Here is a 12,194-nt window from a genome sequence, read left to right as displayed (position 1 = left end):
CATAAAGGAAAAATCCCTAAATCCTTCCTTGGAAAGGTTTGGCTTGCCCACAGTATTGTGGTGCTCAGGGACTCCAGTGACATTACACAACTGTGGTGGGTCAGAAGGACCCAGACACGCTGAGGATATGATTCAATAACTTTATGAAACATATAGTTAGAAGGCCTAACACTCCCTATTCGGGAAGGGAATACTCTACCTATCTAAGGAAACTAAAGGTGCTCGTTAGTTGTCAGGAAGTGCAAAGTAAAAAATGTCCTCTGTCCAAACGAACTCTACCGGACCCTAAAACTACATTTAAATAGGTCAAGAGAATGTCTTATCTTCGCCTGGTCTTTTCTTCTCTTCCAATAGGCTTTTTATTTACAGTCTTTCTCTATAGTAGAGATATTTCTCGACATATTCTTCTTGGATAGTCTCAGAGATCAACTCTTGTAATTCTTCAAGAATAGTCTTTGGTTTCGTACTCTCTGTCGTCTTAGATTTAGAATAACTTCCCTTCAGGTACTTTTTCACCCTCGGTCATCACTTGTATACTCTTTCTTGTCTTTCCATTCAGGCTTTCCTGAGGTGGGTTTATCTTGCCCCCTTTTTAGGATTTCTTCATCCTAACCTCTCTGTCTTACAGTGTCCCTTCTTTTATCTTGTTCATTCAAAAGTTGGATATCCTATTTCTCATTATAGGTTTCCATGTTAGAATTTCTCCAATCTTCAATTCTGAGGTCAAAGGGTTTTTTCCCTTTCTCCCAGGGAACTTGTTTCCTTTTTCTACTTGTTCCCCTCCTGTGTTGCTTAAACCCCTCTTTTTTTGTCATAACAACATTTTATTGGGTCTTACAGATGAGCATTACCATGTGTATAGCAGCAGCAACAAATCAGCAAATGATAGGCATATAAATGTGATAATGTCTCTCGGTAATAATCGGCGGGTAGGGGACAGAGTTGGTGGTCCATGGAACATTCTGTCCGCGGTGGCCAGGCGGGGATCAGTGTATTGGATTTCTATGGCGAGAAATTAGAGTTCAATAAAGCGGCCTGCTTTGGAGCCATCTTGTTAGTGGAGGCCTTCTAGTGAGGGCCGGGAACTTGGCGGCGTAGTCCATGAATGGGTCCCATATGTTTAGGGCTCTGTTCAGAGAGCCTGCTCGGATTGCTGTAATCTTTTCGGCAACCGCTATGTCCCAACATTTAGCCCATCAAAGTGCCACTGAGGGTCCATCTTTGTCTTTCCACACCAGACCATTGCAATTTTCGCCGCTAGGAGTAGGTGCATGCATAGCCGGGAGATGTGGCCTGAGAGTGGGAAAGCGCTGTCACCTGTGTCGCCCAAGAGAATGATTCCGGGATCCCAGGGGATGGAGAGGCCAGAGATTTCCTTGATGTGTTTAATTACCTCTCTCCAGTACATTTCTGCCTTCGGACATGTCCATACTATGTGGAATAATGAGCCGGGTTCCGGGCACCCGTGCCAGCAGGTTCCGGGAATATTAGGATTGGCCCTGTTGATTTGAGCCGGAGTCACATAGTACCTATAGCAGAGTTTGTTGCCCCTTCCCTGTTTGTGATGTATTGTGAGCTTTTATGCAACCTGGCCCAGATTTTCCCCCAGTCCTCGACTTCCGGTCCTTTTCCCATTCTAACATGTATCTTTCTTTTTTAGATGGGTGTGCCCTATCTAGGAGTCGGTAAAGGGCCAAGGTTCTGCCTTTACTGGTAGGGGTCGTTAGAGATAGTTCCAACGCTGTTAAGTCTCTGGAGCATTTCTCTCTGGTTCCCCTGTGGGACAACCATTGTCGGATTTGGGCATAGTGGAATCTTTCTTGTTCATTCACCCCGATTTTTTCTTTGCACCTCTCGAATGAGATAGGTGCCCCTGCTTCTAGGAAATCACTCATCTTATATAAACCGCCCGCTATCCCTGGATGGTAACTGTGCGTGGTCATACCTGGAGTGAATTCAGGGTTGTTCCAGATGGGAGTTAGGGGGCCTAGGAGGCGCGGATGCCCCATTTCCGTGCTGCTGACTTCCAGCAGCGGGCTGTTGTTGTTGTTGCCAGTAGGACCGCTGTTCACTTGTGGTTTTATGGTTGGTAGGTGTGGGAGTGCTGAGGGCTCTACCGGGCTCCAAGCTTCTTCGAGATGCAACCATTTTGGTGTGTCTGTCTCTTGGACCCATGAGAATGCGTGGGACAATTGTGCTGCTAGGGTGTATCTGGCCAGATCAGGGACTCCCAACCCTCCCTGTGCTATCCCACTCATCATTATACGTTTGCCAATGCAAGGTTTTTTCCCCCCCATACGAATTCTTGAATTTTCTTTTGTAAGGCTGGGAGGGCCGGACCCGGGATGTGAATTGGCAATGCTGTGCAATGGTACAGCCATCTGGGGATTAGATTCATCTTAATGGCGGTGATCTGCCCGAACCAGGAAATTTCCTGGGGCTTCCACCTTTTGAGATTATTTTGAAGCTCTTTGATCAATTGCGGGAAGTTGCTTGAGTACAGGCGTAAGGGATCACTGGGGATGTGTACCCCAAGATAATCAATTGCACCTGTTGCCCATGGAATCGGCATTAGGGGGCTGAGGGAGTCTTTTTCTTGTTTGGAGAGATTATCTGCTAAGGCAGTGGATTTGGATAGATTTACCTTGAAAGCGGACAGGGCTCCGAATTCTGCGATCTCCTCCCACAGGGCTCCCAAGGACATAGTCAGGTTAGATGCTGTAATTAGGACATCATCCGTGTATAACGCTATTTTATATTTGCGGCCTCCCACGGATAACCCACTTATTCTAATGTTTTGCCTGATTTTCTCTGCAAAGGGTTCCATGGATAAAGAGAAGATTAAGGGTGAGAGTGGGCATCCCTGTCTTGTGCCCCTGGATATGCGGATTGACCCGGATCTGGTGCCATTGACCCCCAGCTGTGTGGTAGGAGATTGGTAGTTGGCCATTACCCATGTGATGAAGTTTGGGCCAAAGCCAAAATGCTCGAGGACTGCCCGGATATACCCCCAGTCCACCAGGTCAAAGGCTTTATGTGCGTCTAGAGATAGAACGGCCATCCCCACCTTCAGTTTGTGAGCGCTTTCGATAATGTCAATTGTCCTCCTGATATTATCATGGGTCTCTCTCCCTGGGATAAATCCCGTCTGATCTTGGTCAATCAGAGATGGTAGGATTGGACCAAGCCTGTTGGCAAGTACTTTAGCAAAGATCTTACTATCATTGTTCAGGAATGAGATTGGGCGGTAGGAGGCTGCTAGTTCGGGGTCTTTCCCGGGCTTATGCAGCAACACTGTGAGCGATTATGCCATTGATCCAGTGACTGACCTCGAAGATAGGAAGGAGTTAAATAGGGCTGCCAATTGGGGCGCTAGGGTTCTGGCATACTTTTTGTAAAAGTTTGCAGAGAGACCATCAGGGCCCGGGGCAGCAGGTTTGAGAGATTTTATAGCTTCCATGATTTCTTCAATAGTGATGGGAGATTCTAGGTCTTCCAGCTGGGAAGAACCCCGGGGAGGTATGGTGCGTAGGTAATCTGGCAGATTGTCTAGAGTGGTGGGTTTTCCAGACATTATTGGTTCATGGTGTTACATCAGTTCATCGATTTTCTCTGCCTCAGAGTAGAGTGGTTTTCCGTCTTCCCCCCTTAGTTTGAGAATGTTGTTTCGGCTGCAGATCTTTTTCAGTTTTTGCGCCAGCACTTTGTTTGCCTTATTCCCTTTAATGTAATAGAACTGCTTTGTGAACGCTAAGGATTTGGCCGTGCGGTCGACACAGTGCATTTCGAGTGCTGTTTTAGCTTTCCTCAGGGCTCTTTCTGTTTTTCTGGAGCTGTGCAATTTCAGTTCGTTCCCCAATTGTTTTACCTTTTCCTCCAGCTTAGCTGACATGATGTTCGAGACTCTCCTTTGTTCCGCTGCTGCGCTAATTAGTGTGCCTCTGACAACCGCTTTTATGGCGTCCCAGATGATGTTAATGGGGGAGTTCTCCGTCGTGTTTTCCTTGAAATAATTGGAGATTGTTTCTTCGGTTTCCGCTCTGATACATTCATCTAATAACAATGAGTCATTGAGTTTCCAGTATCTTTGGGTAGGCTGTTTTTGGCCTGAGATGGCTAGGTTAATAGATACTGGGGCGTGATCCGATATCATGCAGGTGTGGATTTTTGCGTCATTGAGACAGAGGAACAGAACTCCAGATATGAGTATGAGGTCTATTCTTGAAAATCCTTTATGCTCACAAGTGTAGTGAGTGTAGTCTGTCGCAGTGCCATTGAATAACCTCCATGCGTCTACGGATTCGGTTTCTCTGAGCAGTGTGGCCATTGATAGTGCTTGTGCGAAGTCTGAATTTGTGGGGGGCAAAGTTTTGTCCAGTTGCTTTTCACTTCTTTTCTTAGCTGGTTTCTTTTTTGATATCTTGTCCTTAGGACTGGGACGAGATTCTATTTTCATATAATAACCCTCTTCCCTGACTGTTTTTTTTGTTACTTGCTTACAATTCAAATGAGCGAGTCTTAGCATTACTTTCTCGTCCTTAAGACTGGGATAATTTTTTTCAAATCTATAATGGTGCCCCGCGGCTTTCTGCTTCTCCTGGTTCCCCTAGTACCTCTCTCTCTGTCGGGGACTGTGCAGGGCTTGGCTCTCGTTCGGGTGTGCTTTCTCGCTCTTCTCGCTTGTCGTCTTTCTGTTCCTGATTCCGAGTCGGGTTACTACTCTGAACTCACGCTGGCAGTCGGAAGCTATCCATGCTTCCCGTAACTGTGATATCGGCATCGATGTTCGGGCCTCTGACTCTCCACAGTGCACTTATGGTCACGCCATCACTGGAATGTTTGTTCCTCTTTCCTTTCTCACAATGCTTTCCTTGCATCTGTGCACACCAGGCCTCTGCCGTCTCGTACTGGTGTACTCTGCCTCGTTGAAATTGCAGGCTCCGTGACTTGCCTTTGCTCCCCCTGCACAAGGTGCAGGGTTCAAAAATTGAGGGGAGCTGGGAACTATTTAGCTCCTGCTTCTAGCATAGTAGAGCCTGGTTACTTAAAACTCCTAGGGCAAACTGATGCCTTCCAGATATGTAAATGTGACATAAGCTTTGAGTATTTGAGCATGCCAATAAAGAAGAATTAGATCACATCTAATACACATTTAGACAAAATGGGCCTCATTACGATTGTGGCGGTAATGCAACAACGGCGCCGGTAGTGATACCAGCGCCGTTGTTACCATACCGCCACATTACGAGTTCTGCTCGCGGGTGCCGTTATGAACGGTACCGCTGCTACCATCCTCCCCATTCCCATTTGAGCCCTATGGGGGCTCAAATGGGAATGGGGACGTACCGGCTCCCGCACAAGGGGAATTACCGGGCCCGCTGAGGTTGGAATGACCCAATAATTCCCCTTTCGTGGGACCCAGACCCGAGTTTGGGGGTAGCCATGCCGGTAAAAACGGCATGACTACCGCCAACCTCGTAATGAGGCCCAATGGTTCCTACAAAATGGACAAAAGGTTAACAGTGCATCTGTGATAGCTCCCGGTTCCCCTGCAGCAGCTCCTGCCTACAGGGTGATACCCGACACCCAGGAGCTGGTTTTAGCTCCTGCTCATCGAATCTCAATTTCGAACACTGAGGTGTAATGATGTCAGGGGGCTTCCCCTGCACACAAAGCTCTCTTCTTCCACTCCTACTCATCCGAGTTAAATATACGCCTCTTGTTAAAGAGACATCTTCCTTTTCTTTTCCCAATGGGTTTCTTTTTGCATTGCCTTCAGCCAACAGTAAAGATCACACATTATTCGCTCTAACAGGTAGTTCCATGTAAGCGGCTATGGTACATGTCTTGGGGGGTTCCTCATAGGAACGGGAGTCTTTGTCCCCAAAGGAGGAATCTCTCCCGCAGAGGTCTCTCTTGCCTCGATCCCTAGGGACGGTCTTGCGGAGCGAGCTCACATCCCTAGCCTCACGTGGGGTGGGGGGGAGGCATTTTCTCCCCCTTGGGGAGAATGAACGAATACCTGCGATTCATCAAACAACCCTTACGATTTCAGTGACATTAGACCAATGCATGGGCAGACAATAAAGTGGGCGTACATGGGGCTCGCCAGTGTGCGCCGGGTACCCGAACCGTCAAGACCTGTGTCCCGTGTCTCCTTCCAGGTACAGGGGGGCAAAAACGAGTGTCCTGGGGGCTAATTGCGAATGTCACAACTGGGTGCCTGTCTCACAAGCAGACAGGGTAGTGCCCTGCATCTTCAGGCGTGTGGCTGGAGACCAGCGGAAAGCCCAATGCTCTGCAAATAAATACTGTCCCTGATTCCACAAGAGGCCCCTCTCCTCAAGTCAGAGGGCTCATTCTTGCCTCAAGGGCATAAGATGGCTTTCATGCGAGTCACTGTAACACACCTAATCTTCCACCGTGTGACTTTCACTTTCCGTTTTGGGCAGGCAGTGGCACTTCATGGGAAGAGAGCCTAAATAGTTTGCCTGTGGGCAATCAACCCACTCCCACTAACAGTCCCTTCAGCAACTTAAATAACCAACCGCCGCTTGCATTATATTGCATGTTATTGAAACCTCGGTTAATATCTCTTCTAACCACATCTGACGATGCAGAACACAACACGCTCGGTTTTGGCTGCACATCAGAAGCCGAGAAGAATGCGTTGCCCTTTGTACCCTGACAAAGTGAAAGCAGACAATGTGAAGAGTTGGCCTTGCTCACGCCCAGGAACAGGGCTGCCGCTCGAACAAGCGCTGCGGCGTGGGCGGGCACGTAAACGATAGCACGCTGCCTATGAAAGCACGTCCTGGATGAAAGTAAAGCTAACGTCATGTGTGTTATGGAAGCTTTATGTGGCATGGCTAGGGTGGCCAGCTTGCAGTGTGTGCGCTTCCGTACGGTGTCATTCCATCCACTTTTTGGGTAAATTAGTGGCAGGTGGCATTTTAGCACATACACAGCACAGCAAACTGTAGGACCGTGATAGAAGCAGGACCCTCAAATTCCATTAGAGCTCTGCCCAGGCCCTGTGGGCCAAACATATGTTCAAACATCCCAATTTGCATACGCACTGACAACCCAACATAAGTGGCTTCGTGGAAAGGGCACTGCAAGAAGCAGCATCAGTATTGATGAGAAAGCACCATGGGAAGGGACTTTAGAATGAGGTGCCATGAATACATTGGGAGGCAAATAACTTTGTGGTGAGAAATAAATGAATGACAATATTATATATGAAACACATTTTTTTTGAAGCACATTTCTTTTTTCTAATAGCTTTTAATACGCTATTAACTAAATCAATTAAAGGGACTTCAGATTAGACACACGTGAGATTAAAAGATCTGCCCAGGATCACACACTTTGGTTAGCGGGTAAAAACAGGATGCGGGACATTTAAGCGTTGACCACACTTCTTTCCAGGTTCAGTTAATATAAATATTTATTAAGGCTTTGTTTAAAGAAATGCCTTGAAAGTGACGCAACAAAATAAACCAGGATGTCATAACAAACGAAATGTACACTATATACGTTGTCATAGAAACATGTTGAAGAAAGAGTATAGCTTTATTTTCTCCATCCTGCATGGAAGGTCATAGTAGCACGAGGTAAATCCTTCTGCATTATGCACCTTTTAGAATTCTCTTCACCCCATTCATATTTCTCAAGGGCCAAGGTCCCTGCTAATAGCCCCCTTCCCTCCCATCAGTGCCTAGTTGCTCCCATTGTAATGCTCTGTTGACACAGCAGTGTGTTAGGGTGCTTCACAGAGAGCTGCTCTGCTGCCCTGCTGAGCTCCAACCTTCACATGAAAGTGCGAGGAGAGCTGGAAAGGCTTTCATCCACAGCCAGCCTTTCCCTTCGCTGCCCTACACAGATGAGCAAGGGTTAGGGGTTTAGATGGCAAGAAGAGTGAGGCGAAAGGTGGCTAGAGGGAGATATACCCTTAGACCTGCCTAGTCTCTGGGTTTATCCCGGAGACACTGGGTTTTTACGCTCTTCTCTGGGTCTCCGGGAAAGAGCGCAGAGTCGACGGGATTTCCGGCCCTACAAGTAACTCTACCGACAACTCGATGTCATTGGTTACAAACAGACTGATAGTGGCCAATCACATTGAGGTGTGGCAGAGACAAAGTATTGAGTGTAAATCTTGCTTGGATTGATGTCATTTGACATTGGATTTCTTTTTTTAATTGTGGGTAGCGCGGGTGGGCGGAATCTCGGAGAAAAGGGAACGGGGTGTCCAATGACGTCATCCTTTGGGTTTTTCTTTCGCAAATGTAGGTAGGTCTGTTTACCCTGTAAAAGAAACATGAAAATATGTCAATGTTGCCAGCAGTCATTTTGCTTGTGACATTCACATGCTGATGAAGCTTTGCAATCCGAGCGGGTCATTCTGGTGGACGCAAAAGTGGGAAGGACGGCACCAGGTAGGGCGGCGGAGATGTGGAGAGCAGGCATTTGGACACAGAATCTTGTTAAGTGGGCAGGGTGATATTGACTTTCCATTCCATGCTGCCAGAAGTTGTGTAACAGTGACTTGTACTAGTGGGTCTCTACTTAAAACTTAGAGCAACTGGTGGATATTGGCAGACGACTTCGGGCTCCCAAAATCTATCACAAGCTGGTGCATCATGGGCATGGTAGACTGGTATTAACATGTTATTTCTTCTATGCCACTGTCCTGCGCAATGGCCTCTCCAGGCCTCCACATGGCAAAAGGGCATGTTTCTTCTAACCCCTACGAAAAAATCAATAGAGCGCTCAACCAGGAGCTTTCAACTGCTGCTCAACTGAACTGCAATTGAGCACTGGTTGGGATTTTCACATGCAAATTAGATTGCTCAACTCCATGCAATCCTTATAAGTACTCAATCATAGCTCAACTGCACTTCAACAAGTCCTCAATTTAACAAATGTAGGGTTTGTTGAGCATTGAAAGTGCTCAGCTCTGAATGCTCAACTTGTTTGACAATTTCAATGGAACTAATGGTGGTTTCCAACTTGCTTTGAATGAATGCTGTGTGAACGCTCAATTTAAAATGCTTGTATGGGAATGTCTTCCAATCCATCTAAGAGTGTTTAAAAAAACAATTGGCCAGCACCACTGGCACAGGCCCCCACAGGCTGCCAAACTATTAAAAGATACCAGCATGGCCAGATTTCCCTGTGACCCATGCCCACCGGACATCTACAAAAAGCTACTCACCGACAAAACATCAGCCCTCTACATCAGACTACTAATGAATCTATCCCTAATCACAGGAATAGTACCAAAGTCAATTAAAATCAGCATACACCACACCTCTCCTAAAAGATGAGATGGGAAATACAGATGACCCTACTAACTAAAGACAGATATCAAACCTACTGTGAAATTTTTGGAGAACCACGTGTACAAAGAACTACTCAATCATATAGAAAGCAACAGAGTACTTGACCAATCCCAGGTTTGCTTTATATCCATGAGAGGAACAGAATCAGCACTCCTTTCCATATGGGCTGACCTAATAATTAACTACTGGACATACCAGCTGCCTTTAATACAATCAAACACACAATTCTAATCAAGGGATTGGAGGAATCTGCTATTCAAAGCTCTGCACTTTCCTCACTGAACGAACTGAAAGAACCCACGTTCCAATACTTACATCAAACACAGAAAATAGGATCACGCCTCTACCCACTCCTCTTCAACATTTATATGACCCCCCCAACAATGAAGCTCATTCAAACCCATGGACCGAGAGCCTACAATTACACAGACATCACCCAACTCATCTTCAATGTAACTTACGACAATGACCCTGACAACACCCTCAATAAGTACCTCACTGACATAAACACCTGGATGGTAAACAAGAACGTCAAACTAAACCCGGCCAAAATAGAAATAATGATCTCCCCCCAAAAAGACAGTCCAACACAGACATTCCTCACCTGGCCCCCAGGCATGGGATCCCAACCAGAGACATCAACAGTGATAACAAAATCTAGGAATCCTCATGAACAATGGTCTCACGTTGGAACCACAAGTCAACGCAATAGCAAAAACAATTTATACCTTCTGCGATTAATAAGAGGGATCCTCGCCTACCTCAATTTCGCACACTGAACCCTCGCGATCATCTGTTTGGTATTATCTGGGATAGACTGTGCAAATAGTCACTACCTATGAATACCCAAACGCCTCACCAAAAGCATACAAGCATCCAAAATACTGCAGCAAGACTACTCGAGACTAAATAGAAGAGACCACATCCCAGCGGCCCTAAGAAGTCTACACTGGCTACCAGTAAAGAAACACATCAACTTAAGCCTATACATTGCCCATAAATCTTTACACAGACAAGGAGCCAAATTCATCCAAGCAAAAAATCCCCCGGTATCATCCGGGCAGTGACTTAAGATCCAGGTCCGACCTCCAAATAGAAACAGGACACTATGGGACTCCATACACGGTATGCGGTAACCATGGCGCTATTAGCGCCATGGTTGCCGCCGGTATTTTACCGTGTCCGCCTTGGTGGATGGCAGAATTACCGGCCTACTCCAAGGTGAGCGAGGCCGGTAATTCCCCATTCACCAAGGCACTTCCCCATTCCCATTTTTGCCCCCATAGGGCTCAATGGGAAAGGGGAAGGAGGTAATTACGGTACCGCAAATTGCGGTACCGTAATTAGCACCAAGGTCCCTTTGCGGGCCCGTTCCTTAATGGCTGGTAAAACCAGCCGTTGAGGTCGGGTCCAGCAAAGGGACCTCATAGTAAGGCGGTAAGGGTTTACCGGTACCGGTGTCCTTACCGGTACCGGTAAACCCTTACCGCATACCGTGTAATGAGGCCCAATGAGAAATAACATTTGGAGGAACCAGCCTCTCCTATCTGATAGCCAAATTATGGAACCCGATCCTAAAGGAAATAAGAAGACCACCTAACTTTCAGGAAATGACTAAAAGCCTGCAACTCGTGGAGATGAGCATAGTCCAACTAAACAACAACCACACTCATAACCGGAGTGCACAACTCATATAATGCCTGCTGCTATAAACCATAAACCGGAAACATGGGATAAATACAGAATGAAAGACAATAGCATATTATAATATATATACATTAATAGCAGGTTAGGGTCCTTACTCTGAAAGAAACGAGTCGCCTACTTGCAGCTATGGCAACCACAACAGAGCTGAAAGCCGTTGTAAAAGACACATTGAAAAAAAGAGGTGTACTTGGACAAATAAAAGCAAGAATCCGCGCAGAGGTGTTCAATGCATAGGACGATCAAAGCAAACCACGTCCACATCTTTCTCATGAAAATCTACTGATCAATGATCTTATCCGAGAATACTTGGAATTCAATAAATACTGTTACACCACCCCCGGTCTGGTCAACCGGATGTCCCATTAGATCGTAAGTTTCTCGCCAATGAGCTGAATGTAGTTGAAGACACAAATGCAAGGTCAATACCTCTTTTGTATGGGATTTTATCTTCCTTCTTGCATGGAAAAAGGGAAGAACATGCGTACCCTATGCGTTCAAAAACGTCTGCACAACAGTTTGCAAGAAGAAATCCAAGACAGCATAATGATAAACAGGCAGCAGATGATCATCCAGAACCAGGACATTCTGCAGGTACAAGCATTGGTGGAACGTTCACATTAAGGGGCACACAAAGATGATACATATTTAAGTCTTGAACAATTATAGATAAAGTTGAAAAATATGTGCATTCACATTTTTGTCTTTTGTCACATTAACCTGTTCGAACATGTATCCTTTTGTAATAAATGTTGATTAAATCTTTTAAAAAAAATAAACAATAACAAAGCTACAAATATCCAGGGATAGCCCAAAACCTATTAACCAATTCCCTCCTCCACACAACCCACACCTCCCACCTAAACCACACTCCCAGAGGACTAGTGATTCTCAACCCTCACAAACACGCAAACCACACATCACTCTATAACCAAGCTACAAACCCAATAACCTCTGACAACAACCAACTCAAACACTGGACACCGCCCTTCTGGACACAACAAGCCCAGTGCACAAAACAAAACACACCGAGAAACCTCACATGCATTGACGCCAGTTCTTCCTGGTTCTACACGCATCAACAGATAAGCACAACATCTATCCTATCCCTCTCCCCATCACTAACCAACCCAACCCGATTTACTT

General features: G+C 46.2%; 1 pseudogene; it reads left to right on the top strand.

Annotated features, from left to right (window-relative positions):
• The first annotated feature begins 11,166 nt into the window (after nt 1-11,166).
• On the top strand, nt 11,167-11,689 carry LOC138514738 (centrosomal protein 20 pseudogene; annotated as a pseudogene).
• Nucleotides 11,690-12,194: the final 505 nt, after the last annotated feature.

Source organism: Ambystoma mexicanum, chromosome 12 (assembly GCF_040938575.1).
Source record: "Ambystoma mexicanum isolate Mex_15411 chromosome 12, UKY_AmexF1_1, whole genome shotgun sequence".
NCBI lineage: Eukaryota > Metazoa > Chordata > Amphibia > Caudata > Ambystomatidae > Ambystoma > Ambystoma mexicanum.
This window is presented reverse-complemented; position numbering and strand designations above follow the sequence as displayed.